Source organism: Gobio gobio (genome assembly GCF_949357685.1).
Source record: "Gobio gobio genome assembly, chromosome: 11".
Taxonomy (NCBI): domain Eukaryota; kingdom Metazoa; phylum Chordata; class Actinopteri; order Cypriniformes; family Gobionidae; genus Gobio; species Gobio gobio.
In genome coordinates, this window is record NC_137104.1 from 9212242 (window position 1) to 9236472 (window position 24231).

Consider the following 24231-nt stretch of genomic DNA (forward strand, 5'->3'; position numbering starts at 1 on the left):
CTGATTCATAACGATTCGAAGCTTCATGATGCCTTGTTTTGAATTAAAAAAAAAAAAAAAAAAAAAAAAAAAAATATATATATATATATATATATATATATATATATATATATATATATATATATATATATATGACAGAAAAAACAGCAGCAGCAATAACAGCATCAGCAACAATAATCAACAGCAGCAGCAGCAGCAGCAATAATCAACAGCAGCAGCAATAACAGCAGTAATAATCAACAGCAGCAGCAATAATCAACAGCAGCAACAATAATCAACAGCAGCAGCAATAATCAACAACAGCAGCAGCAATAACAGCAGCAGCAACACTAATCAAGAGCAGCAGCAATAACAGCAGCGGCAGCAGCAGCAGTGATCAACAGCAGCAGCAATAAACAACAGCAGCAGCAGTGATCAACAACAGCAGCAACAATAATCAACAGCAGCAGCAGCAATAACAGCAGCAGCAACACTAATCAAGAGCAGCAGCAATAACAGCAGAAGCAACAATAATCAGCAGCAGCAATAACAGCAGCGGCAGCAGCAATAATCAACAGCAGCAGGAGCAGCAATAACAGCAGCAGCAACACAAATCAACAGCAGCAGCAGCAATAACAGCAGCAGCAACACTAATCAACAGCAGCAGCAATAACAGCAGAAGAAACAATAATCTGCAGCAGCATTAACAGCAGCGGCAGCAGCAATAATCAACAGCAGCAGCAGCAATAATCAACAGGAGCAGCAGCAGCAAAAATCAACAGCAGCAGCAATAATCAACAGCAGCAGCAACAATAATCAACAGAAGCAGAAATAACAGCAGCAATAATCAACAGCAGCAGCAGTGATCAACAACAGCAGCAACAATAATCAACAGCAGCAGCAGCAGCAGCAATAACAGCAGCAGCAACACTAATCAAGAGCAGCAGCAATAACAGCAGAAGCAACAATAATCAGCAGCAGCAATAACAGCAGCGGCAGCAGCAATAATCAACAGCAGCAGCAAAAATCAACCGCGGCAGCAATAATCAACAGCAGCAGCAACAATAATCAACAGAAGCAGTAATAACAGCAGCAATAATCAACAGCAGTAGCAGTGATCAACAGCAGCAGCAACAATAATCAACAGCAGCAGCAATAACAGCAGCAGCAACACTAATCAAGAGCAGCAGCAATAACAGCAGCAGCAACAATAATCAACAGCAGCAGCAATAACAGCAGCAATAACAGCAATAATCAACAGCAGCAGCAATAACAGCAGCAGCAACACTAATCAAGAGCAGCAGCAATAACAGCAGCAGCAACAATAATCAACAGCAGCAGCAATAACAGCAGCAGCAGCAGCAATAATCAACAGCAGCAGCAGCAATAGCAGCAGCAGCAACACTAATCAAGAGCAGCAGCAATAACAGCAGCAGCAACACTAATCAAGAGCAGCAGCAATAACAGCAGCAGCAACACTAATCAAGAGCAGCAGCAATAACAGCAGCAGCAACACTAATCAAGAGCAGCAGCAATAACAGCAGCAGCAACAATAATCATCATAAGCAGCAGCAGCAGCAATAATCAACAGCAGCAGCAGCAAAAATCAGCAGCAATAACAGCAGCAGCCTCAGAAATAACAGCAGAAGCAATAATGAAAAGCAGCATCGGTGTAGCAGATCTAGTTTGCTAAGACCAAACATATTACCATTCATATGTTCATGACACAACTAATGATAACAAATAGAACCTTATTGTAAAGGGTTTAAATGTAAAAACAAATCTCAGTTTTTCAATGCTCAGTAACGGGAAGAGGAACTGAAATATGACAATGCCATTACTTCACACCATTGATAATAACAAAAGATAATGACTCAATCTTTATCTATAATTTCCCATACATGATGAGCAGTTTATGGAGTGAAGAGAAATTATTGTTGGGTTGTTGGGGTTCTTCAAACACAACACGGCCTGTATCTCATTTGCTCAGTGCTTCAGGGAGTGAAGGTGGCATCGTGACAAATTGCAACGTACATGCCAAGTTTGCCTGAGCATGCATTAGACGTGATGACGAGCACTCGGCCTAATTGTCACAAATGGTTTGTTATGGAGACTACACTATGATTTCTCATTTTTAAGGCTCCAGAAAGGAATGATATCATGGGTGGTGTATATGACAACACATCCAAATGGATTAGAATCAGATGAAATAATAGACATCAACAATCATCACATTATGTTCCTCTGAGAGGTCCATAACACAATGTTTTGTAATATACTGCCACCTCACTGATACAGTACATCTCCTCGGGCCACTGTGATTTTGTGCTGTAGAGAAATACTCAATCCTAATGAAATTGTCATTGTTAAGTGGGAAACATAGTTGCTTCTAAAACAGGTATGATGTGATCTCATGATAACACACTGGACGCTGAGTGTGAGAGACATGTATGGCCCTCGCAGTTTCTCTGTCTTTTCTTTCAGGCATGAGCAGGCTGGTGTTCCGCTCTGATAGCTGCTGTGAGGAAAAAATAAGGACGTCTTGTCTTTGTGTTTCCTGCTGAGTTTAACCTTTAACTGAGGTCAGCCTGTACTTTGAAAAGCATCTCTTCTGAACGAATAAAGAGGATAACAATTTAGAACGGGGGAAACTATTGTTATGATTAAAGGGGACCTATTATGCCCTTTTTCGTGATTTAGGGTCTACTAGAATTGGTTTTCATGCTTGCTTTTTCACATATTTGACATTGTTGCAGCTCCTCTCTTCCCAGTCTGTCAGTAACGCTCATAGAGCGTAAAAAAAAATATGGACGACGTGACTTCATTCTCTTCCGCTGAAGAAAAGTGAAGCCGCCGGAGGTCCGAATATATGGCGCTGGCATCTTGTGCAGACTGGGGTGTCTTCTGCAAAATGGGGTCTCGCGCACTCAACGCGCACTACCGCCCAATCCGTGATGACACCATTTTTGCCACGCGTCCCCTCGCGCTTGTGCGGACTCGTCGAGTATAAACAAGGCTTCAGTGACGACTCCACTCAGAGAAGCCGTCAATCTCAGCTGTCTATCACGAACTTAACCCTTAAATGATGAACTCATCATGAACTAAACAAACTGTTAGTTTGTCTCGCGTCCATTAAAATACATGGAGGGGCGGGGGTTATGACCTATACTGGGACCAACCACCTGGAGGCGATCGAGACGTTTTGGCTTCAGTTTTTAATACGAGTCCAGCAAGCTTGGTAACGCTCTGGCTGAATCTGAAATCGCCCCCTATACCCTCAAATAGGGCACTATTTGAGGGGACAGCCATTTGTAGTGGTGTCCGAAACCATAGTGGACATTATTGTGTGCACTCATTCAATCCCACATTGCACCGCAATAACGAGTGTACAGCCGATGTACACACAGAGGCTGTCCGACTTCACGCACTCGTTTTCATTCACTCACTCAAGTGGACTGTATTAGTGGACTAACGTAGGGAATAGTGAATGAGGGTTTAGGGGGCGTTTTTGGATTCAGCCTCTGTTTAGTTCTTGTCTCTATGAAGCCCCTCTTTCTGAAAAGCACAATGTGCTCTGATTGGTTAGCTCAGTGTGCTGTCATTGGTCAAGGAGTGTGTTTCGGAAATATACCACACTATACTAATGCAACTCATGCCCCCTTTTTTGAGTGGCCATTACCTCCAGGCCCTCCTCTGGAGCTCCAGCTCCCCCTCTTTTGACCTACTGTGGGCATGATGGGTGGAGCTGCATCCCCTAACACCCTAACCCTACCCATAACCTCCACCTAAACAGGTTAAGCGCCACCCTTGAGCTCCAAAGAGCTGTAGCTGGAGGTCACTATGCTCTGCAGCGAGCACTACTTGCCTTCCTTGCGGATGCCTTGGCTGGGAATTATTTAAATGAGGAATATTGTGACATGTTCATTCCCAGAAGAAAACTCAAGACTACAACGGAGGCGTTTCAGGAAGTTCAGAAACAGTGCGCACTGATATAGAGAATAACTCATTTTGAAGTGACTTTGTGCTTTGCAACTTTTCAGACCTATTTCATGCTCCTCAAACAGCATTATTACACACTAAAGAAAGTTGGAAATGTAAAAAAGCATATATTACTTCAAGAGGGACATTCAAATTGAAAGCTAAACGTCATTATGTGGATCGGTACACCTCTCTCAGACATGAAATCATTTAATCTCGTTTAGTCCTTCTGAAGTTCTGAGTCATAGAGATATCATCCTTTGAAAGTTTTAATGCGTCATAAATATGCTGCTTCATGCTTATCAAATCTTTTCCTGTGAGTGTGTGTGTGTATGAGTGTGAATTTATGCACAGAAGGGTGAGGAGGTGGATCAGAAGGAGAGAGAGTGTTTGGTTCATGTACGTTGTTGCTAAATATGAAATAAAGCCATGCTTTAAAGACCGGCCAACACAAGACAAATGCGCTGTCCATATCAAACTACTAAAACATCTATGAGCTCAACTAATGTTGGTAAAAAAACATATTTTATTTATCACTAAAAGGATGTTATATTCAGACACTGCAGGCAAAAAAAAATATTTTCACGCATCTGTAAATTTTTTAACACCTTTCATAAAGTGTTTTTCAGACTAGTGGAAAGAAAACATTCAAAAGACACTTTTAAGTGTATCTTTTATAGCACTTTATCTATTTGCATCTGTAGATTTCAATTACAGTACAAGGCCGTTTTCTCAAAATGAGTTTCAGAAATCTCCACTTCAGTAGCACTTTACAGTTTTTTACATACATCTATAGTCTAAAAGTTTTTTACAGTGGGGTGTTTATAAAAACAATGTCTGGTTGTTGACAGTATTTTATGATTTATGGAGTGATAAAAAGAGAAATCCCAAATCCCCTCAGTAAAAAAATCTTTGACTCCAATGTGTCAAAAGCAGGCTTTATCCAATGTTCAGATTTTTGGTCTAGAAATGTATGCAAATGAGTGCATCTTTAATTAGATATAATTTGCATATTTGAACATAACATTTCAGAAAACTTGTAATACAATTTAATGTAATCAGTAATGTTTTATGCTATTCACCTGGGATGTCTTGATGTAATAATGTGGATTAAAAGGTTGTCAAAATCAGCATTATAGCTTCACGAACATCACAGCAGGATTGGTTTTTTTTCCCTCAAATTTTCTGCTTATTCTTTCCTTTATCATCATTTTGAATCTCGCTGCACATTCAAAGTTTGACATAAATTTTCCGGCTCCTTGAACTAAGGCAGAACCTTTAAACTTTCTCAGTTCACGACTGTGAGAGATGGTATCAGACCTCATGAGAAATATGCTGGTGAGAAAGAGATGGCAGACAAACCAAAGGGATTTTTTATTTTCCTGTAAACATGTAGCTAAACCAATCATCCAAAAGAAATGATCAAAACAATCAAGAACTGAGAACTGCTGATGGCCATTGTATTATGATCATTATGCTTTTTTTAATAAGCATCATATTCATGAGACATGCTATTATTTAACCTTACCTCCGCCTCTCAGGGAAATGTGTCATGGTTTCAAAGTGTATGATGATTAAAAATATATATTGAACATAAGTTATTTACAAATGAATGTAAGCAACACAATATGTGTGAAAATAAACTAGAAGATAGTTTTGATTAAAAATTAAGTAATTAAAAAGCTGCAGGTAAAATGTCCTCAGAGAGTGATGTATTATACTGTAGAAATAGCAGAAAGAGTGAAAAGGCAGCAGATGTAATACAGCAGGGTAACTTTTGAGAAAAGTATTTTATACAACTTCAAACGTGCTGCGGAACACAAGAATGAACCTCATTGGTTCTTGCAGAACCGGAAACGTGCTGCGGAACACAAAAATGAACCTCATTGGTTCTTGCAGAACCTCAAAGGTGATGTGTAACACAAGAATGAACCTCATTGGTTCTTGTGTAAGCTCAAACGTGCTGCGGAACACGAGAATGAACCTCATTGGTTCTTGCAGAACCTGAAACGTGCTGCACAACACGAGAATGAACCTCATTGGTTCTTGCAGAACCTGAAACGTGCTGCACAACACGAGAATCAACCTCATTGGTTCTTGCAGAACCTGAAACGTGATGCGTAACACGAGAATGAACCTCATTGGTTCTTGTGGAAGCTCAAATGTGCTGCGCAACACGAGAATTAACCTCATTGGTTCTTGCAGAAGCGAACATGTTTGAGCTTCCGTTTACCTGTGTGAATAAAAGCCTAAATCTGTTCATCAAGAGATCAAGTCTCTTCAGAATATTTGGACGAAACCGCTTAATCCATATGGATTAGTTTTATGATCTCTTTATGAACTTTTTGAAGCGTCAAAGTGTTGCATAGCTGTCAACGGAGGGACAGAAAGGTCTCTTTCATCAAATTGATCTTCATTTGTGTTCAGAAGATGAAAGTCTTATGGGTTATAATTTATGGGACATGAGGGTGAGTCATTAATGACAGTGTTCCATTTTAGGTGAACTATCCTTTCATGGGTATTTATTCGTTTACCTAATTATAGTCTATATTTGTTTCAACTAACTACGTTTCAAAATGTTCACAGATGGAATAGAAGTCGCGTACTTCTCGGGAAGTAACCATAGCAACATTACAGAGAGTTGTCCGTCAAGATCGGTTTCGGACAGTGCACTGACAAATCACAAGATCAATCAATCACGCTTTTCTTTAAAAAGTGTCTCACAAAGATATCAAAAACTTCAGAAACTCAAACAGAAAAGCCCCCAAATAATTCTCACACAATGCGACTATATGCTAATAGCTTCGAAACGATTCTAGGAATGTAGCCTATAGGTGCTGCTCCATATTTTTGTGTAAACCGTCATACATTTTATTTTTTCAACATTCTTTGATGAACAGCCCATGGGGCTCAAAATGCTGTCTAGGAAGGCAGCTCACTAGGGTTTGAAACACAGCCTAAATGTGTCTTTGAGCGTGATGGAGCCCGCTGTCAGTAATTCGAGGAGGAGCCCACACGCTCCACATGCTCGGCGCGAGATGAGATGAGGGGCAGTTAGATGCACTTGGATTACCGGCTGCTGAACTGAAACAACGTCTCCGCTCATAAAAAATAAAAAAAATATGTAAAACAGTGACGTTTCTGATCACACGTCTTTTTAACGAGTGGATTTTCTCCTCAGACGGAGATAAAACACAAGATGCAGTAAGAGCATCACTTATTTTTTAGTCCCAGACGATGGAATTCAGTTTGAGAAACCCAGTGTGAGAAAGTGAAGTACGCACAGGATTTACATTCTCATCCACATAAAGGTAAGATGTACATTTCATTATGATAGGATTCAAAACTGTGGCGCTCTATTGCCTCATTTATATCCAAAAATTATATATTGCCTACATCCAAAAATTCCATTTGTATTGCATGATTTGGTTTCTGCTTATATGTGGTCCTTAACATTGATGTTTGCCTAGTTGTAAAATGTGTACAAAAATATGGAGAATAAAAATAAAAGGGAATGCTTTTAAATGTGCACAATATAGCTAAACAGCATGTTTACCAATATAAATAAGCAGGGGGAAAAAGGAAATTAATAATTTCCTACTGACTGAACTTAAAGTCATTTGAAAACATGAGTTGAGCTCTTTTATTACCTTAGCAATTATATCATAATAGTGCACATGACAGCATGAAAATATCTGTTTTATAAATATAGTATTTGAAATGTGAGGTATCCAGTTTGATAGTGACAGATAGTGACAGGGAAACTGACAGTGATAAATGCTGCGTAGATGGTCTAGTTAAAGTTCCTTTGGTTATGAATATGATAACCACACCGTCTCATCTTTTGTGTAGAACATTGGCTCGTTATATAAACCATATACAGGAAGCAGAGCTACTAGGTTTCTGTCTCCTTTATGGCAGGAGGATTAAATTGGATTCGCCACTGTGTGTTCCAATGATAGGATTAAGAGATGCAACTGGGAAAGCTAAAAGAATGATGAAACAAACCATTGGAGATGCTGTTTTTACAGTTCCATTATAAAGTAATTTGATGTCATTATAAAGGTCTTTTAAAAGAATGCGTGATCTTTTTATTAACAATGCATGCTAAAGTTAAATGTCAGATAGCACTGAAAGTACTAAAGACACAAAGCAGCAAGGCTTTTTCTTTGCAGAAATGAGGGATTTTCGACCTGTAATCAAATAGTACAAAATGCATTATTTGATTCGGCCTGAGAGCAGAGGCGTAGAGCTAGATATGGACAGAAGTGTGATTTTAGATACTGACCGCTTGCGGGTTTCCTTTCTGATCAGCCTGACAACAAGTTCATCACACACAAGAAAACAAGGAAACCAAACACGAATGTGAATCACCATAGAGAGTGAAAACAACCATGTTAATGTAGGACTAGTCCCAGTTCACGGGGTCATGGACATTCACTTGTTGAGCTCTGCTCCTAATTCAGCTAAAAGCTCATGCATTATTCATTAGTGTGTTTGGGACTGTCCTAGGCCATGTCTACATGTCTGCAGTGCTTTAATTTGTTATGCGAAGGTAATCTACCAGAAAAACGATACTTGCCACAGACCTAAAAGGCTTTTGTAGAGTAGAAGAGTAATAATCTACTTGACTACGGCATCTATTGTTGTATAATTTAAGCCTTTTTTTTTACAGTTGATACTGACCATGGCTAAGCATAAGCAGATTTTGGATTTTATAGTACTATGCAAGAGAAGAAACTGAATATACTTCCCTTTGAACGTGAAGTATATTTTATAATGAATTGCAGAGCTTGAAAACTAAACCCATTATCTGTCATTTGCATTCAGTTATGAACATCGATTGTGGATTATTATTATACAAAACACGCATTTTAATGCGCTCTTCATGTAGGATGTAGATTAGCCTTTTTCTCAAGTAGTCATTTGATGATTTAGATCAAGAATAAATAATGTACCTGAATATGATTATAGATTTCTGTTGAATAATCTCCTTAAAGGGATAGTTCGCTCTTATTCACTCTCAAGTTGTTCCAAACTTGTATGAGTTTCTTTCTTCTGTTGAACACAAAATATATATATTTTGAAGAATGTTGGAAACCAGACAGTTGACGTCACCCATTGACTTCCATTGGGGGGAAAAAAATACTATGGAAGTCAATGGCTACATTCTTTAAAATATCTTTTTTTGTGTTCAACAGAAGAAAGAAACTCATACAAGTTTGGAACAACATGAGGGTGCATGAATGATGAAACGGGGAACTATCCCTTTAAAAGGTTGAATGCTGTTCGATCAAGTAGATTTTGATTTAATTTGGGCAAGTTTGCAATGCACAGGCAGGCTTATGTTCATTCATACTTGTTCTAGACAGTCTCACATGAGGTGTAATGCACTGTATCAGTAGGTGGAGCTAAAGTACAATCATGTGCCATACAGCGATCTAGAGCCGTCTACTACAGAGAGGCATTTAGAAGACTGCTAGGTGTGTTTTTGGACATTTTGAATACTAAACATTTAAAGAATTATGCAAATGTGTACACTAAAGTTTAGGGTTAGTAAAAAAATTTTCAGAAAAGAAATATACTTTTGGTTAAGGAAGGAAGCTTTAAAAGGGTCAAGTGACAGTAAAGTCATTTGTGTTACAAAAGATTTATTGAAAATTTTCTATTAATAAAAGAATCCTGAAAAAATATTAAGCACATAGTTTTTTTTATTTGATGAGATATGTCTCCAAATTCAGCTTTGCCACCAGATGAATAAATTACATTTCAAAATGAATTAAAAGAAAAAAATAGTTATGTTACATTGTAATAATATTTTACAGTATTAAAACAAATCTTAGTAATGTATTCTACACTGATCGGTGTCTCTTGAGTTTGTCTTTCTCACAATATATTATAAATATTCATGAGTACTGTTCCATGCCTTATTTATCATGATTATGTTAATTTAATGGAAGGGATTTTTTCACTCGGATATTAATTATCATGCTTGTTTAAACTGAATTGTTTTTAGTATTTTTAAATAAAGCATATCACATGAACAGTAGACACGCTCGTTCTCATAAGCACTTGGGCGTGAATGAGAAAATGTTCTTTTTTTATGCATGAGAATTTGAGTAACTCAGAAATGGGTCCTTACAAAATTGTGCTCGTTCACACAGAGATAAAGGGTGTCAAAATTGTACCTTTAGGGGTACAACAGCGTATCACTGGGCCAGTATCCTTAAAAGGACATCTTGTTTTACTCCTAAAAGGTGCATATTAGTACCCTAGAGTACCTTAGGTATACTACTATGAACCTTTTTGTGGTAAAAACGTTACAAAGATGTCCTTTTAAGGATACTGGCCCAGTGATAAGCTGTTGTACCCCTAAAGGTACAATTTTGGCACCCTTTTTCTCTGTCTGTTGGATAAAGATGGTTTCTAAATTAAGCCTCACAATAAGCTTGTCCTTTTTGTCAGAACTATGTCCACAGTTAATTCGATTTTTTTCCACTCTCATCTTCACCAATGTTATGTGCTAAATTCGGTTAATGCAATCTTACTTCATTTTCGTTCTGGTGGTCTTCACTGCCTGTTCTCATTTGCAGCCTATTTGGTTTTCTCTATTTCCTTGAGTGGCTCTCAGCTCACCGGTAGGCAGGCCGACAGGCAAGCAGAGGTTGACAGCAGGCAATGCATGGTTGGTTAGGAGCTCTCTCTCTTTCTTTCTTTCTTTCTTTCTTTCTTTCTTTCTTTCGCTCTTTCTTTCTTGCGCTCTTTCTCTGTGTAATGGGAGTGTTTGGCATCACATGGGCCTGTCTGCTCAATTCACTGCCTTTGCGTCAGTGGCGTTTCGTGATTGCTTTGCTAAAGTTCTTAAATACGCAGAACAATCGTAATTGCTTTCTCGAGAATGTGAGGTAGTTTGTCAAAGTGTTTTGCAGCTCCGTTGCTGAGGTTTGGACATCATACAGGATCAGCATGACAAGTTCTTGTTCTTGGCATGCTACTGTATATTAAACTATATATTTATGATGTTAATATAAATTTTGATTTACAAAAGCTATTTAGATTAGGTTATGGCAAAAATGTATCTGCATATCTATAGTCATACATGTTAAGTAGCTAAATGATGAACTATCTCTTCATTCTATATGGTTTCATCTTCATCATTTTGGACACTGTTGGAAAAATAAAAAAATGCTATGGTGCTTGACTGCAGAAAAATACTTCAGTAATGTTCTCTCAAATGGTCATGCTTAGATGGGACATAATATGGGACAAGCATATTGAACTGTCTGCAGTCTCAGTGGAGACACTGTCAGGCTGCCATATGTGTTGTGTAATGGACTCTATAAAGCTTTTATGTGAGGTTGAATTGGTTTGCAATGACTGACAGGTCTGGCAGGCAACGGAATACGTTTGTTTGAGAAAATGAGCAACCACTGATCATTTGAGCGTTTGTAATTCGCGTTGATGTTCATAAATAACCAACACACAAAAATATATTTTGGTTAATTAATTGTGTATGTGAAAAGCTCTTCCCTTGTAAATCCAAATTAATTCCTTAGGCTACATAAAAATGTTATGCGAGTAGGAACATGCTGCCCCCAAGACATTTCTTCCTCTCTCTAACATATGTACGACTTGTCTTGAGCTACTATTTATGTTTGAAATGTTAGTACCTTCACATAGGCCTAAAGCAGATGGTTTCTATGATTGCTTTTTTTTAATTTCGACCTTTTTATCTCACAATTCTGACTTTTTTCCCTCAGTTTATATCTTTCTATTCAAACTTTATAACTCAATTGCAAGTTTAGGTCTCACAATTCTGAGAAAAAGTCAAAATTTGTCAAAAATTGTGACTCGAAAGTCAGAATTGCAAGATGTAAACGGCGGGAAAAGTCAGATTTGTAAGATAAAAAGTCGCAATTGCCTTATGTATTTTTTTATTCCGTGGCAGAAACAAGCTTCCATAGGTTTCACTAAAATGAAGGGTATGTTTACACGACAACGATGTACTAAAACATACTGGACAGTTTATCAAAGTTTTTTTTAATAATTTCATAAGCAGTATAAGAAAATACTTATTTTGAGATATTCTGAGTTACATTTGTGTCAGCCTAGCACATTCGTACCTCTCCCAAATAAAAATGTCTTTGTTTATTCTTCATTATCTTATATTTCTATAATTCTATTTATAAATTACATTTATTAATTCCAGGATCGTGTTTAACGAGGCTGACAAACACCAGACACTGCTCACCACATACACAAGTAATTTAAAACTGCGAATCAAACATTTCCAAGCGTCATTTTCAATGCCAAGTCACAGACTCGAGACAGAGGAAGTCTTTTCATGTGGTGATCAAAACTTTTTCTGGCTTCTCTATTCTCAGTGTGGAAAAACAGAGGACCGCGTATTTATAGTGTCTGAATAGGAATTTTAGTCTTTACATAATCAGAATATCATACGATTGACAGATGAAGAAATATTTAATCAGTTTTAATTTTACTCAAAACAGGACAACATAGTTAAGCTTATTGTTTACGTCTGAGATTGACAGGAATTAGCTAAAAATACCTACAGATGATTGAGCAAAAATGCTTTTTTCCCCCTATCTACTGCACACACTAATTTATCAAAAGTGGGGCAATTCAGAATTTGTACCCACTTGTTTAAAGCTCTTCCTTCGTTGCTTTGCTGCCAGTTGTGTTAAGACTCTCTGGAGAACAAGCAGCACATTTTCTCAGCAGGCACAGACAGACACAGCTGTGCAGGCTTTATATTTAACCTCATAGTTGGCTGTTGATAAAAACTAAAAATGATTTATATAATCCATGTGGTAAAAAGCATATGAACCGGATTGACTGTATTAAGTATAGACATAACATACTTACATCATTTATATATTTCATTCGATGTACATATTCCTGCATAAGGGTGAAACGTTAAATAAATTAAGGAATGCATGAATTAATTAATTAAATTATATATGTAAACTATATCTGTAGCCATAAAAAAAACCAACTGTAAGCCTTTTTTTTCATATTGTATGTGACTGGGAGAAAGGAGAAACATTTCGTTTTAGGACTAAATGCATGAAATAATGACACTTATGAAATAATTCTGGGCTGATCATGATAGCATTGGGGGACTAATCCCTGATATGTCAATTGTCACCTATACCTTTTTGAGCATAGATCTGAACTTAAATGGTTGTAATTCATGAATGCTTTGGAATACAGACCTAAGGTCTATTTTTAAAGAAGACACTCAGATTACTGCAGAAGTGAAAGCACTTCAAAAAATATATAAGCGTAAAAAACAACAACATTTATTTACTGTAAAGCACTGAATTAAACCTTTTTTATTTTAGATATCTAAATATCTTCTAGATATCCAAAGCAATATGTATATAACCAAACTTGTGTTCCAAATTTGAAGTTGATATAAAAATCTAATTGAGCCCACTAAAACGTTTTAAAGTTCCTTTTCCTTGGTAACACAGAGTTTAATTTTAAAATGGTTTTCACACGGTTAAGTGTTCAAGCTTTCAAGTGATACCTAATTTATGATGATTACTAAAATTCTTGATAGGGAATAGAAAGTGCTCCAAGTATCCCGCCACCGGGCCTCTGACAGTTAACAGGCTATCTTTGGTCATCCGATATTAAAGGGCTAGTTTACCCCCCAATTTTTTTTTTGTCATTACCCTAACTGATAAACAGTTATTATTAAACAGGATAGATGCTTTATTTTCACTTTTCTAATATTTTCTTCATTTTTATTGAAAATAAATACCTTTCCGATCTGATATGTGATCCGATCTGGAGTAGAGCGAGTTCGGCAAAAGGCGGATTCAAAATCTCGGGTCGATTTTGCGAAATTTGATGCCATGCGTCTTGCCGCTATAAGCGATTCTGTGTTTTCCTTAAATTTGTCTGGCCCAACCAGACGTGTGTTAAACAAGGAGATATATTTGTTCTTAATGTAAGTACTACTCCAGTAAAAAATTTCTGGGAGAGGACCCACCCACATTTTTTTTTTGCTTCCGACACCCATGCAAACCTGTATGAGTTTCTTTCTTCTGTTGAACACAAAATAAGATATTTTACCAAACAGTTGACGGTAGTCATTGACGTCCAGAGTAGAAAAAAAACACTATGGATGGCTACCGTCAACTGTCTGGTCTTTTTTGGGTCAACTATCCCTTTAAGTGGTCAGGTAAATGGGCTCCAAAATGTTTTACGATCCGGTCAAAAATGCATGTGATCTCATCATATTAATAATGTAAATGATAATTCGTACAAGTCACTTGTCAATCAACCACTGCGCAAAAACAGTGTTTTACCTTTAAACTGAACAATTTGAAGGCTTGTACATATGCATGCACAAGACACTGATGTATCTGGTCCATTCAAAAAATGCATCTGTCTCACCAGGCAGAATAAATAGCTACAGACCTCCTAACTTTGTGTGGCCTTCAGATTAGCTCAAGAACAGTGTGTAGAGCTTAATGGAATGGGTTTCCATGGCCAAGCAGCTGCATCCAAGCCTTACATCACCAAGTGCAATGCAAAGCGGGGGATGCAGTGGGGTAAAGCACGCCACCACTGGACTCTAGAGCAGTGGAGACGTGTTCTCTGTAGTGACCAATAACCCTTCTCTGTCTGGCAATCCGATGGACGAGTCTGGTTTTGGCAGTTGCCAGGAGAACGGTACTTGCCTGACTGCATTGTGCCAAGTGTGAAGTTTGGTGGAGGGTGGATTATGGTATAGGGGTTGTTTTTCAGGGGTTGGGCTTGGCCCCTTAGTTCCAGTGAAAGGAACTCTTAATGAATGCTTCATCATACCAAGACATTTTGGACAATTTCATGCTCCCAACTTTGTGGGAACAGTTTGGGGATGGCCCCTTCCTGTACCAACATGACTGCGCACCAGTGCACAAAGCAAGGCCCATAAAGACATGGATGAGCGAGTTTGGTGTGAAGGAACTTGACTGGCCTGACCTCAACCCGATAAACACAATTGGGATGAATTAGAGCAAAAACTGCGAGCCAGGCCTTCTCGTCCAACATCAGTGCCTGAACTCACAAATACGTTTCTAGGAGAATGGTCAAAAATTCCCATAAACACACTCCTAAACCTTGTGGAAAGCCTTCCCAGAAGAGTTGAAGCTGTTATAGCTGCAAATATTAAACCCTAAATTAAGAATGGGATGTCATTAAAGTTCATGTGCATGTTTAGGCAGACATCCCAAAACGTTTGGCAATATAGTGTATATCCAAAAGTATTGTTGATGTTTCTCATGCCGGACAGCAACATTTTCTGTTTAATGCTCTTATATGGCAACCCATTTTTTGGTTGCCCCTTCCATCTGTCTCATCCATTTGGGTGGAGTAAAGTTCACGTACATGTGTGTGGATGAACAAGATGCATTTGATTTATCTGATAAACTAAGTATAAAAAATACCCCCTATGACGGAAGGATCCCAAATTGCATTGGCTTCTTTGATTGAATATATGATAAAAATAAATAAATAAAAGCTTGGCTTGTAAACGGATTTACATGAGCCAGCAAAGGAATAATGAACATGCAGTTTCCTATAGATTCCTGCCAACAGTCCCATTTTCCCCTCACTCATATAGACAGCCCCCTAGAAATTAGCATATGAAGTGGTGTTTTGTACCTACAGCATGTGCACTTTTACTCCATGACATTTAATGAAAAGTCACAAACTAGATTAGAGCTGTGTTATACGGTAATTGTACATTGCATAGATTTAACCCCACAGGCGGTAAAGTATGGAGTATGGCTTCTGGATACTATGTGAAGCTATTATTGTTCTTCCCACTGCATGTAACGATTTTTCCATGCTTGGAAAATAAGAAGAAAAACAGAGCAAATTTGGAGTCATTAAGCATTACTTTGTGTTTGATTTATCTCTGCCCAGAGCCTCCATTGACTGCCTGCGATGTGCCTTGTCTGTCTGCTCCCAGAAAGCTATTTTGCTGTTCGTGCCCCATTATCTGATTTATAGAGTTAATGTTTGTTCCATTAACCAAACCGTATCCATTGCCAATTTAACTTTTTCAATGCCTCTGTACAGATTTAGTGTTGGGATTACTATGGGTTTTTCGTACCTGTGTGCACAACGATGGTCTTTATTCAGCCATCTCTTTCCCAACAGTGTTTGTAAAGCCCCACAATGTTCTAAAATGTATTACTTATATTCCATATTTCTATATATCTTGCAGTCAGTTTTATCACCTGGAGCAAGACAGAGTCCCTGCTGTTTCCAAAGCTATTAAAGAAAACATGTTTGACCTTCTCGGTAATAAAATTTTAGCTTGTCTTTCCTCCATGTTTTTTGTAATTTTGATGTAAAATCAGGGGGAAAAAGTGTTAAAAATTACACAAGACGTCACTCAAAATCCTGAAAATCCAGTTATTCCACGTCTACGTCTGGAAAACAAAAAGACAGATCATTTTTCTTGACAGCTGAAATGTAAAATTCTAGGAACCTGAATGAAAATGACTGAATGAATACTCGACCTGGCAGATAAAGCGGCATCAGTCTTTCCTCCTGCTGTTGAAACAATTGTATGCATATCTATGAAATAGAAGTCATTTTTATCAGATGGAAGCCGGTTAAGGTCAGTGAAAATGTCAAAACTGTCGGAATTGTGAGACTGCTTCTCATAGATAATAAAAGTTTAATTCCCATTTGTTTGCATTGCAGCTCACCCAAAGTGAACTACAGCCTCAGAGAGAGAAATGTTACTTAATATTTGATAGTCTGCCAGATTGAAATATACATGGGTCAACTTCATTTACATAGAGACAGATATTCCTGATTACAATTATCAAAAGTCAGCAAGACATAAATGAGTGCAGGTGAACCGTTGTCCTGGTTCAGACATGACAACGGGTTCAGAAAAATGCTCATCATTTCAAAATGTATCCAATCTCACATGCCTGAATTCAAGTGTATAATATTCCCAGTGGTTGGACATATTTCGGTTCATTAGTTGAACAGGAAATTGAATTTTCTTTTTTTCGTTTTCCAGTACAAATATCTAAACATTCTTACATATATTTACATACATTTAGTTAGTGGGGTAAGAAAAATAATAGTTTTTTCCTTGAATTAAGTTTATTGACATATTTTTTCTTGTTTTAAGCACAAACTCACTTAATTTTGATGAGCTTGCACCAGCGCAGGTGTTAAAAAAAAATACTGTCAGGATTTAATAAAGACACGCAGTGAAAGGCATGGACGGGGTTATTTGTTACACGGCTGATGTTATTGCATATGCATTTGTAGGAGCTTCCCTTTCAGACACAAAATAAATGGGAGGAGAGTATTTAAATGAATCACGCAAGGTGATTTAAGTTTGCGCTCGTCAATTTACTGGTATTTGTGTCATTATTTACTGCCCAAAAAAAGCATGTATTAAACCATACGCTACTTTGAATAAATCCAAAATGAAAGGTTTAATGGTACTTCTAGCAAACAGACAATCAGGCACCAACACACACTAAGTAAGACGGTGAACGGACAAGGAGTAACTGAAAAGGAAGAACTTATATAGGAACAGTGGCGGCTGGTCAATCGAGGGCGCTTGGGCGCCGCCCCCATCAAAATTCCAGAAATATACATGTATACAAAAATTATATAAAATTGAAATAAAAATAAAATAGTTTACTCATACGATGTGCCAGCTGTTTGTAAGAGCCTCAGCATTTAATAAAAACTGGCTTTGATCGGTTAACTATTTTATATGTTCTTCAATATGTTTCATGCGGTTTCATGGGCGAGGGACGCCGGACAAATGGATGCCTATCTGAGTCCAAAAATCTACGGGCAGCATGTGACCTGAAGCTGGTCTCTAATTGGTTTCTTAAAGATCCTCCTCCGGACGCAGGTCGACGCGTCCCTGGCGAATCAGAATTGGATGCGTGTTATTTTATCCAATCTGATTGGTTCTCGTCACCTGTCATTCAACTTTCCGTTCTTGGCCACTAAAGCGAAAGTGCGCGGGCGACACAGTCACTCTGACTCCGCCAAAACCTTGTTAGGATGATCACTTTCGTAGAGATGGCAGCAGTTAAACCGAATTCTTTCACAAGGCGTTCGCTGGAAGAAAAAAAAGGATAAAGGATCCCGAACTGGACCAACGCGATTTACAAATCCAGCAGCAGCAGGCCAGTGACAGAAGATGAAGCTACACTCGGAGTTTCACACGCTTGTTATGAGAAACGTAGGTGGCTGGCTGGATGTGTTGTTAGCAATGCCCTTTATTGCTTTCCCTGTCTTTTAATTCAAAGTGTCAGTACTGAAGTTTTGTGGACAACAATGGGGGTAAGAGACCTCAAATATCTGACTGAACAATGCAAACGTCATGACACTACTGAGATGACTGACTTTAATCAGAGTCGTTGAGAAATTTGCTGGCCAGAAAGAAAGGAGAGCAAAATTTATGTTCAAGTAGTCAGCATGCTAGTCTGTTGTTGCTGTTTTCTTTTGTTTTTCCTTTCCTCATTCAATTATATGTGGGAAATGAATGTGTAAAAAGATAAAAGTGAAGACACTGTTTTCTCTTTAATGCTTGAATTTAGTCAACATGCATCTTGATACTGCTTATTTTAATGTTATATTTAATATTTATTTTATTTCATTAAAAAAAATCTGGTGACTTCGGCGCATTTTTGGAATTGTGCTCTCACGCTAATTTGCCCTGTTTAGTAAATCTATATCTTAGGTGATTTTGCTTCCGAAGTAAATATATCTTGACTTAAGAATTTTTAGATACTTTTTATAATGAAAAGCAAGACAAAAAAACTAAGCAAGAGTATATTGTTGTGAATGCCTCTAATGTAAAGTTGAATACTGTGTAAACAACAACAATCAAGACAATGTGACCTTGCAAATGTATAGTTTTAAGGTCAAATGTAAAATTAAATGGCCACTTTACTGTCTACAATAGTTAATGCAGATTGTAGAGGATGTTTGCATTATGTACATGTTTTAATAATAATAAATCTTAATAAATACTGTGAAATGAGTCGTTTAATCCCATGAGGAGGTGAATAAAGTGTAGTTGTTAATGAGTATAACATTCTCAATTGAACTAAAACTTGTATGTGAGCTTCATGATGTTCTCCACTTCTGCAGTGAATTATTTGTAGAAGCGCATTATGGTGAAATGCGTCAAAAGGAGCCCTACGGGGATGATGTGAGATAATCACATTCAAAATCACACTGCAAACGCAGGTATGACTAACAGCACTTGTTTAAACTGTGACTGCTACTTCCTGCTTTGCTTCTTTTTTAAGCTACGAGATGTTCTTCTGAGAAAGTCTTCCTCTGCAGGAAACAGTGCCCTAAGAAACTTAAGTCCTACTTTATGGGTTTAAAGGAGTTTATGGTACCAGAGGCAAGCCCAGTCCCATGTTTTTTTATAAGGGAGAGGAAAATGCATGAGCTCACAGTATGCCATCTCGGATAAAAGTGCCTTGAAATTTAGCCTGACTCTGCAGAATTGCTCCATGCCTGCTCTTATTTTCTTCTCTTGTCAGCCCGGCTCTCCAGCTCCATAGCCGTATCTGTTCGTGCTGCTGCTGTGAACAGAGGGGTCAGAGCGACTGAGATAAAAATCAAGGGCTCTCTGAGAAGGTCAGATGGCATGAATTGAAGAGGAGGATGTAGCACCTTCCCATTTTGTTGGAGATAAAGTGTAGATATCTTACTTCAGTGTGCTGGCGTATCACTGGTTTATCTGCTAGAACAAACTATACACTCTCTAGAAACATCGGTCATAGTGGAAGGTTATCACTTAATTTGGTCCAGCCAATTGACTTTAACCTGATATCAGTGCATCGAGGAGGTCAAGATCATCTGTTTGGGGCATATTGTGTCTGGACTGGGCCTGTGGGAGACCTGTTTTATTGAATTGGGGGTTGCGCTTTATTTTACAGTGCGTGTACTTACAGTGTACTTACCTGAGAAAGTAGTGGGTAATGTAAGGTAACTACATGGGTTAGAAATTAGTTATTACCCAGTTATTGCAATTACTACAATAAGTACATAGTACATGGTGAACAGGACAGTAAAATAAAGTGCTACCAAATTAGGTTTATTGAATAATTAAAGGTCCCGTTTTTCGTGTTTTTTTGAAGCTTTGATTGTGTTTACAGTGTGCAATATAACATGTGTTCATGTTTCGCGTGTAAAAAAACACAGTATTTTTCACACAATTTACTTATCTGTATACTGCTGTTTTCACTGTCCTCAAAACGGCTTGAAAGATTTCCCTGTTCTATGAAGTCCCTCCTTCAGAAATACGTAACGAGTTCTGATTGTGCCAGCGGTTCCCATGTTGTGATTCGACAGCAGCTTAGGGAACGCAGAGCGCACGTTACCGGAAAGGTCACGCCTCTTACCATAACGGGGATGCATGCGCTCAATGATCTCTAAGTACAGCGTCCCTGGGAAAGCCAAACAAAGGTGATTTGACTCCGGGATGAAAATAACAGCGTCTCGACGACATGGCGACAAACAAACTATACGAACGCAACCGAACGCAACACTTCCTATTCTCCACGCGGGAGCAACAAGACCACGCCCCCTTTTTCCTGTGTTCTTGTGGGCGGAGGTTAGTCGACATACTGCTCTACTGACGTAATTAAAGCAGGATGTACAGGGATGTAGTCCTAACCGGACGTTCGCTGTAGGCTTTGAAAGGGAACTTCTGTTAAATAAAATATCTCGCTTGGCATTGAACTTTGAGCTTTATAATTTTACAGGTATTATAAATGCTCTAACAGCAACATTACACACTAACTAAAGTTTGAAAAATGGGATCACGAAGAACAGGACCTTTAATAATTTCTTGAATTATTAATAATGATTGCATTCGTAGTTATTTATTTGTATTAAATTATTATTTTCATTTATTCAACCTTTAATCGTTTTTAATTTAAGATTGTTCATAAACTTGAAATGCTCCAATGATTTGCCCAATGTAGTAAGAATCAAGTTTAACATACACCCCAAAAAAAAAAAGGTTCTATACGGCACCAAAAATTGTTCTTCATCGTAATCATAGAGGAAACACTTTTGGTGCTATATAGCACCATATCTTAACATGTTCTATGGTAGCGGTGCTATATAGCACCATAGTTAGAGGTGCTATTTAACACCTTAGTCAAAGAACCGCTGAAGAACCTCTGAAGAACCGCGGAAGCACCAAAATTGGTGCTATATAGCACTAAAAAAGGTTCCCCATATGATTACGAGCCAAAAACCGTTTTGGTGCCACATAGAACCTTTTTTTTAGTGTACAGAACTAGTAGGTATTTACATGTACACTAACATTCAAAAGTTTGGAGTCTATAAGGTTTTTAATATTTTTAAAGAAGTCTCTTATGCTCCACAAGGCTGCATTTAAAATGTAAAATAAATGGCCATTGTACTGTCTACAATAGTTAATGCAGATTGTAGAGGATGCATCTAAAGAAACTTAAGTCCTACTTTATGAGTTTAAAGGAGTTACCAGAGGCAAGCCCAGTCCCGTGTTTTTAATATAACAGTATGCCATCTCGGATAAAAGTGTCTTAAAATTGAATTAATTTATTCCTGTGATCAAAGCTGAATTTCCAGCATCATTTTGTGAAACACATTTTTTTTTCAGGATTATTTGATCAATAGAAAGTACAATATTTTTTTTAAATAAAATATTTTGTAACATTGACATACTATACTCTATGCACTTCTACTTTGCATTATGTACTCCACCGTCTAGTGTATGAATTTTATAAGGTTATTTTGTCGTTCAGCATCTGATAGCGCCTTCCCCCTCTGCTTTGTAAGGAAAGCTGCAAAAGTCTTTCAGTTAAATAAGCACATCATCCAAGTATTTGAAGTGCATTTGTTCTTGTTGTAAGTTTCAGTGAACACACTAATTATACTATAAAATGGCGTAGAATAGTGCATACAGCATGCACACAAATTGGAAAGCACCTAAATACTTGTATCTGTCCTGAATCAATCAGTTTTGTGAAACGAATTGGAGTAGGGTAGAGTGGGGGAAACGCCCCCCCTCAAGGACTGTGTAACTTTTTCTGTGAAACAAAAGGTAAACGCGTCTAGAATAATTATCCTAGTTTTCAGTGACAATGACATAAATTATAAACCAAGAATGAAAAATTTCCAGAGTTTTCATGTTATTAACAAAAAACAGAGCAATTTGCTTTAAACGTTTACAGCAAAAAAGTACAAGCAAGACAAGCCAATATAACAGATATGAATATTTATTAATGAACCATTTTAAAAATCAACCTTTTTTAAAAATATTGTTAGCGGATGCTAACTGGCTGGCTAATGTGAGGTCATTTTTAAATGTAAAGTTCAAATAGTTTTATTCAACCACCTAGTTAGATTACATTTGATGGAAAAATAAAGATTGTGATGTTCAGAACATGGTAACTACAGTATTTATGATAGTGGGAATAGTGGGAAACTGGTAGCGTTTTACCCAAGCGGCAACTTCCCGCAGTTTCTCTTGAAGCCAATACGGAAGTGACTTAAACTGCAATTCATCGACTGGCCACTAGAGACAGGCTCCAGAAGGGAGCAGAATCTCTTTGAGCTCCATGTCAAAATGCCCAATTTTACAGCAGAAAAAAACATCCTTACAGAATGGTACAAATTTTGCTTTTGGTCTATAGCTAAGGCTAATTTTGCCCTTCATGACAACTGTGAGGGGGGTGGATTTTTTTATAATTCGTTTACATTACATAAAGCCTGAAAGTTTTGCATAATTAAGGGCGGGGCCACTTTGAGTGACAGGTGGATTGTCGTTTGTCTGCTGTCTGTTCATAATATCACCTCAGCTCCACCCATGTCCCTCCTCTTTGCCAATTTTCTGTTATCCGGGAGTGACGCTCTGCCATGATGGCAACGGCCAGGTCGTCCCTACTTTATGCTTCAAAACTGCTCTTCAGAATCCCATGGGTGACGTCACGGACACTACGTCCATATTTTTTTACAGTCTATGGTTTTACGCCAAGTGGGTAGATTTGGAAAAAAAAAAATATTTTGAAAATATTATTATATTTTCCTTAAATAACAAGTACTCCCTAACTACAGGCCTTGCTCTTCCCATATCATATAAAACTGTGATGTTCTGCAAAACAGCAAGCTTTAAAACACTTTTTTTCTTACTGTTAAAAATTATATCACAACGTGAAATCCATTTTCTCTCAGGAACTTCACCAGTGTACGTCCATAGCAACAACAAAAACGTATCTTGATTTTATCTAGTTGTTATTTTGGGAAAAATAGTATGGGGTGTTTTACCCCATGGGGGCGTTTCCCCCCACTCTACCCTAAATGATTCAGAGTCATTTATAAAGATAAAGTTAATTATTTAATTCCTGATTGAATCATTGGGAACGAATCGGTTAAGTGAATAATTCGTTGACTCCCTAGTAAATTTAGTCACTTGTTGTCACCTACTGGCATAATGATGTAACTTTAGATGTGTAAATGCACCTGTATTCACTAAGTGCATTTACATGCACGTTCTTAACCCGAATATGCTCAATAAGCGACAATGCACGTGATCACGTAAAAAACGTTAACCCGTTGTAGTTTATCGGAGTCCTTTATTTAAGGTCATAAACCGATCGTCACAGCTAGATTTTTGCCCCTTTCACCGTTTTCGCCCATCATGTATACGCATTAACCTGTGTGATATGGGACAGGAATGTGTCCTTACTTACCCCTTTTCCAACAAGGCCGTTTGAGTGCTGGTTTCGGAGCCAGAGCCTAGTTTCAAATCGGTTCTTTGTCTTTTGACAACCAAAGCACCAGCTCTGAAAAAGAAAAGTGGTTCTTAAGTAGCACCAAAACTTGGCTGGTCAATAAGTAAGAACCGTTTGCATCTTGGGCTGAATCCCCGAGATCCTAGGGCATTATTTGAAGGGACAGCTATTTGTAGTGGTGTCCGACACCATAGTGGACGTTATTGAGTGCACTCATTCTATCCCACATTGCACCGCAATAATGAGTGTACAGCCGATGAACACAGAACGGCTGTCCGAATTCACTCGCTCGTTTTCATCCACGCCTAAAAGTGAACTGTATGAGTGGACTAACGTAGGGATTAGTGAATGAGGGTTTAGGGGGCGATTTCGGATTCAGCCTTGGTGTCACAACTGTGTTCAGTTTGATTGGACTTTCAGTTTGTTTGTATCTGTCACATGTTCCTTTGTTCAG

The 24231-nt window shown here is 38.0% G+C and overlaps 1 protein-coding gene across 1 annotated transcript in view; it reads left to right on the forward strand.

The window, feature by feature from the left end:
- The first annotated feature begins 6990 nt into the window (after positions 1-6990).
- The window catches only part of calcr (calcitonin receptor), an 84821-nt gene continuing 67580 nt past the window's right edge, over positions 6991-24231 (forward strand). The window contains exon 1 of the mRNA XM_079828297.1: positions 6991-7268. The gene's annotated coding sequence lies outside the window, so the exon portion shown is untranslated. The remainder of the gene's footprint in view (positions 7269-24231) is intronic.